The sequence below is a fragment of the Pelodiscus sinensis genome, chromosome 3 (genome assembly GCF_049634645.1).
Source record: "Pelodiscus sinensis isolate JC-2024 chromosome 3, ASM4963464v1, whole genome shotgun sequence".
Taxonomy (NCBI): domain Eukaryota; kingdom Metazoa; phylum Chordata; order Testudines; family Trionychidae; genus Pelodiscus; species Pelodiscus sinensis.
In genome coordinates this window covers 121,616,719-121,622,718 of record NC_134713.1, presented here as the reverse complement: position 1 = coordinate 121,622,718, position 6,000 = coordinate 121,616,719, and positions in this window count along the sequence as shown.

Sequence of the window (6,000 nt, the reverse complement as noted above, 5' to 3'; positions counted from 1 at the left end):
CATTGTTTTAATTTTCTGCTAAAATGCCTGTTGGCTTGATAATATCAAATAGTACTTTAATTCCTTATACCACAAAACAAGGGTGGCTTTATATATACAGGAATACCAGAATGAGACCTGTTCTGACCATGGAAGAAGCACATGGCAATAGCCCCAGTCAGTTGGGAATCTATTTGGAGTAGGGAAATCTACAGTGGGGATTGTTGTGACCCAAGTAGCCAAGGCGGTCAATACCCTTCCACTATAAAGGTTAGTGATTCTGGGAACTATGCAGGACATAGTGGATGGCTTTTCCGTGATAGGGTTCCCTAACTGGTGGAGTGATAGACATGTTCCTATCTTGCCAAAGAGCATATGGGACGGGGCAGATCAGCCCTTGAGGACAAGAAAGGACATAGAGCAAGAAGCTAGAGAGGCTGTGGAGGAACCAGCCAATCAGGGGCCAGGAAGGCCTATAAAAGGTGCTGCAAAGCACAGCAGGAGTCAATTGGAACCTTCAAGGATCAGGCTAGTCCTGAGGGAAGGGCTAAGCCAAACTGTTGGAGTCCTGTGGCCAGTGGAAAGGGACATATGAGAAGGCAATGCCGCCAGAGAGATAGAGGGTGCCAAAGGGTCAGGCTCAGCCTGGGACTGTTGGAAAGGGAGGTGAGACAAAGGAGGAACACGATGCTGAGAGTGGTCACTGGGGGCAGTGAGCACAGGGGAAAGGCTATACTGAAACCACACCACAAAGAGAGTGGCCAACAGGACAGGAGTTCACCATCTTGCCTGCCACCAGACTGAGTAAGTAGCCCCGTGCCCTTGGGTGCAGCACTGCAGGGAAAGGGAGTGAAAAGGTCCCTTGTGGCTGGGCGGGGGGAGAGGCTGAGGGGAGACAGAAGGCTGCTGGCAGCCACAGGATGGGATTCGGGGAAGAGCAAAGGTTTTTAATACATTTACTTGATTTTTAACTTTGCCGTCCCTCCCAAGGGCCTATGCTTATGACAATCACACTCCCACATGAGGGCTCTTGCTACATTTCAAAGGCAAAGGTGCCCTTATTGACTGAGGGTATGATGGTTGGAGAAAGGTGGAAGCCAGATTCAAGAACAATAAGAACCATGGGACCTGTGAAGTGGGTTCACTGAAAGAAGACTAGACTTATGGATGCCTCGGGAGGAAGCAGCAAACACCTGCTTTTGGACGGTCCCTCTTTGAAGGTGAATGGGGGAGCATTAAAAACACCCAGAAGAAGGTGCCTTAGACCAGTAAATGCATATGTATATGACGACTCTCTGCCTGAGAGGGAAGACACTATACATCTAAGGCATCTTGCAGTCAACATGGGAGCATTGATCCAGCTCCAACCCTCCCCGACCTAACTAATCTGGCCAGCAGTTAGGTGGAACAACTATTGATAAAAACAAGACATGGTGGGTGTGTGCCTGTGTGCACTGTATTATATGCATATAAGTGTTGACTGCTATATGTATGTATTACCAATAAATGTGGCATTTTGCCTTTTCCCCCGAAAAAATCCCATGCAGTACTTTTAAGTACAACACAACCATCCCTATCCCAGAGCCAGCCCCCCCCCCCCCCCCAGTATACCCTATCCCAATGCACTCACCCCTGCCCAGAGCCAGGCCCCTTCCAGTACCCCGCATCCCAATACATTCACCTCACCCCTGCCCCAAAGCCAGCCCCCACCATGCACTCACCCCTCCTCCCCCAGAGCAAGGCACCCCCAGTGCTGGGAGCACTCCCCCAGTCAAATCCCCCCCCCCCCCCCCCGGAGAGCCAGGCACCGGAGGAACTTACCATTAAAACCACTGCTCCTCCCACCCAGCTTAGCTGCTTCAGCTCACAGTATGTAGAGAGCTGGCAGCACTTAGCCAGCAGCTCCTGGGTCTGGTTGAAAGCGTTACGTGGGCCAGAGCAGTGTGAGCTCTGGTCCCACCCCAGCCCGGTGCCCCCCTAGCATGATGCCCGGGGGCAACCGTCCCCCTTCCTCCCCACTTTGCTACACCTCTGCTGGGGACCTTGGCAAACTTGGAGGGCTGGAGTGGGGTCCGAGATGGCTGGGGGGGTCAGCGGAGGGGGCATAGGCATGGCAGGGGGAGCTAGAGTGGGAAAAGGGGCTAGAGTGGGGAGGGCTACAATGGGAACAGGAGCCAAGTGTGCCATCACTTCCCGGATGGAGGTACACAAGTTTTTGCCCTGCTGCACAAGCTGGTCCCACATTCAGTTGTACCACTTGGCTTCATCCCAGACCTTTTGGGCCAGGGTTCATTGCATGTCACGCAGGATGGCCACGTGTTCCCTCATGAGGTCCTCATGGACCCTCCTGCACTTGCAACTCCAGCGGGATCGGGCAGCTGCCTCTGATGGCATGGAGCACCCCTCAGTGATGGCTAGTCCAGCTGTGGAGGAAAAGAGGGAGAGGTGGTCAGTCATCCAAGCAGACACTGTGCATGAGGCCATGCCCTCCTGTGTGAGCAGAGACTAACAGTCCTTGGGCCAGAGGACGGTGATGTCTCGTGAGCCAGGCCATGTGTGGCCTTCACTGCAGGACGAGCCCCAGGGACCACGCTTCCCACCACCCCACTCCATCTTCACAGACAAGCTGGCAAGGGAAGTGTCCAGCAACAGTGGGATCCCATGGGCGGGAGAGGGGCCTGGAGCAGCCTGGCCTTCCATGGGGGCTGCATACACAGCTGACCTGGCAGTGCCATCCACAAGAGCAGATGGTTCCTTGAGCATGCAAGCATGGTCGTGTGCTGTATGTGGCACCCCTCAAAGTGCTCAGGGTTGTGCCTGTGCCTGTGCCCGTGTGCTCAGTCTGCTTCCAGCAGTGTCTGGTGGTGGGAGGGAGTTCCCCATTGGTCAGACGTGTGTGGGTCCTCCACACAGCCTGTGAGCACGAGACCATGGGTGCTCCAGGGCTAGCTTCTGAGGCCATGTGGTACACACTGCCGCTGCATGTGCTTGCACGTGCACAGAGTGAAGCACACTGCCCAGGCTGAGCGACGATCGCTCCTCATCCCCTCTGCACCTCCCTCTCCTGCCCTGGTATGTGTGTAAAACTGAGCACTCACCTGATGATCCCTCCCCGTCATCAGAGGATACCTGGGAGATGTCCAGGGCTTGGGGTACTGGCTCCAGGGTGAGGGTGATTGTACTGGCTGTGTCCTCTTCATCCTGCAGCTGCTGTTTGTCCTCCTCCTCATCAAGGAGCTCCGGCTAGATGTCAGCAGATGGTCAGGGCAGTGTGTGTGTGTGTGTTACACCCGAGTCTTCAACTGCTGGCACACAAGACCCCGTCGCAGTGGGCAGTCTAGGAGAGACTGACGGGCGCCCCGAGGAGTTTAACATCTGTGTCTTAGTCTGCTAGGATTGGGATCCCTTCGTGGAGGTCAACCAACAGGCTGACAGATGCCCCAGAGTTTATAGGAAGAGCTTATTACATCTCAGATTTTAACTGCTAAGATACAGGATCCCTTCGCAGCGGGCAGCCTAGGGAAGGCTGAGAGATGCCCCTACGGATCTGTCCCCTGGAAGCAACACGATCCAAATGCCCCAGCTCTTCCTATATCTGTCCCTTATGACCGGCTGAAGTTCTTTTAAATTGTGCTTGGTTCTGTTACAGCAACTGAAGGAGTCAGGTTAAACCTTAAACAGTTAGACTGTGTCTAGACTGGCCAGTGTTTCCAGAAAATCAGCTGCTTTTCCGGAAAAACTTGCCAGCTGTCTACACTGACCGCTTGAATTTCCACAAAAGCACTGACTTCCTACTGTAAGAAATCAGTGCTTTTTGCGGAAATACTATGCTGCTCCCATTCAGGCAAAAGTCCCTTTGGTGCAAAACTTTTGCACAAAAGGGCCAGTGTAGACAGCTGAGATTTGTTTTCTGTAAAAAAGCCCTGATTGCAAAAATGGCCATCGGGGCTTTTTTGCGGAAAAGCGTGTCTAGATTGGCCACGGACGCTTTTCCGCAAAAAGTGCTTTTGCGGAAAAGCATCTGTGCCAATCTAGACGCTCTGTTCCGAAAATGCTTTTAATGGAAAACTTTTCCGTTAAAAGCATTTCCGGAAAATCGTGCCAGTCTAGACGTAGCCATAGGGGCCCGTATCTTCTTTCTTATCTAAGATGCCAAATTGTGTTGGCCTGTCTTTGTGACGCCAGTTCCTACAAGGGAGTTTCAACTTAATTTACACTTGCAAGAGAGATAACTAAATTGTGAGTACTGGACATTTTTTTACTGGGCGGGAGATTCCTGCCCCCTGGACAGTGTGTGTTCGTATCAATATAGGTTTCAGTCACGGGCACTCCTCGGCAGCCTCTTGGTCAGCAATTAGCGTATCTCTGTTTACAGCCATCCAGGGTCACAGCAGCCTGCATATTCGGGCCTTCTGTCCAAGGCTTTCAAAGACTATGCTGTTTTACTGGTCTGTGTGCCCTGCATGCTTCCAGGCCAGCAAAGATGGATGTTACAGGGTGGTTCCTGTCTGGCTACACTAGGTGACCACAGGTGTCTTGAGTCCTGAGTCCACCATTATGGGTGGGCAAAGGGCTTCACCATCCCCCAGGATTCTGTGCAGCTCCTTGTAATTTGGACATGTGTGAGGTCCTACTCCAGAGCAAGAGCTGTGCTCCCTGTCTCTGGCATATCCTTGGCGCAGCTTCCTTGACCTTGCTCCTGACTTGGTCCAAAGTGTGGGGGTGGTGTCCCCTCTTGGCTAGAGCCATCTGGCCATATATGTCAGCATTCTGCTTCTGGGAGTGGGGATCCTGCAGGATGGCCTCCTCCCCCCACAACTTGAGGAGGGACAGGATTTCTGCCCCAGACCAGGAGGGTGCGTAGCATTTGTTGCCCTATGCTGGGCCTTGGGAGCCCTGATGCTGCTCCCTGTGAGGGCTATAGGGATCTTGGGGGGCTTGTTGCTCTGCCATACCTCCCAGTGTGTGGCAGACAGAGCCGTGCGATAAGGGTGCTGCTCCATGGCCAGCTTCCTGCCACAAGGCTTGGCCCAGGTGTCTGCAGCTTTAAGAGCTGGCACGAGACAGGAACTATAGAGTTGTGATTAGTATGGATGGAGTGTCCACCTGGGCCTATGTTATTTCCTGGAGACCTTTTCTTTCAAAAGAAATGCCCCCTCTTCATCAACACATGCCTTTTTCCGAAACAGCTCTTTCGGAAAAGGTGTTCTTCCTCGTAGAAAGAGGAGTACCGCTGTTGGAAAAACCTCTCTGTTCTTTCAATTTACTTTAGAAAGAATACGATTGCAGTGTGGACGTAACTTAAGTTTTGTTGAATCCTAGCATGCAAAAATTATCGGATTAGACAGCGATAAACCACACATGCAAATTGTGCATCAGAGTCATAAAACTGGCTACAAATGCATTAAAAACAAGTCAAAAGCTTAACAAATGGAGACTGTGCCAAAATGCTCCTCACTTGAGGCACCGCCTGGGCTTGGTCTGGCTCTACCTGGGGGTCTCCTCTACCACTTCTTGGGCTGACAGCTGTAGCCCCTTGTCATAGGACTGAGCAGTTAGGGTTGACAACAATTTATATGTAAAGTTAACTAACCCTCGCTGGTGTTCTGGCAAAAGAACTCTCCATGGCTATGTCTAGACTGCAGGCTTCTTTCGAAAGAGGCTCTTTCGAAAGCATCTTTCGAAAGAGCCTCTTTTGAAAGAGAGCGTCTAGACTGCACGGAGAAATTTCAAAAAAGCGGCTTGCTTTTTCGAAAGAAAGCATCCAGTGAGTCTGGATGCTCTCTTTTGAAGAAGCCCTATTTACATTGAAGAACGCCTTCTTTCGAAAGAGGAACTTTCGAAAGAAGGCGTTCTTCCTCGTGAAATGAGGTTTACCGCCATCGAAAGAAAAGCCGCGTTCTTTCGAATTAATTTAGAAAGAACGCGGCTTGAGTCTGGACGCAGGGGAAGTTTTTTCGAAAAAAGGCTACTTTTTTCGAAAAAACCCCTGAGTCTGGACACAGCCCATGAGAAAGGGAG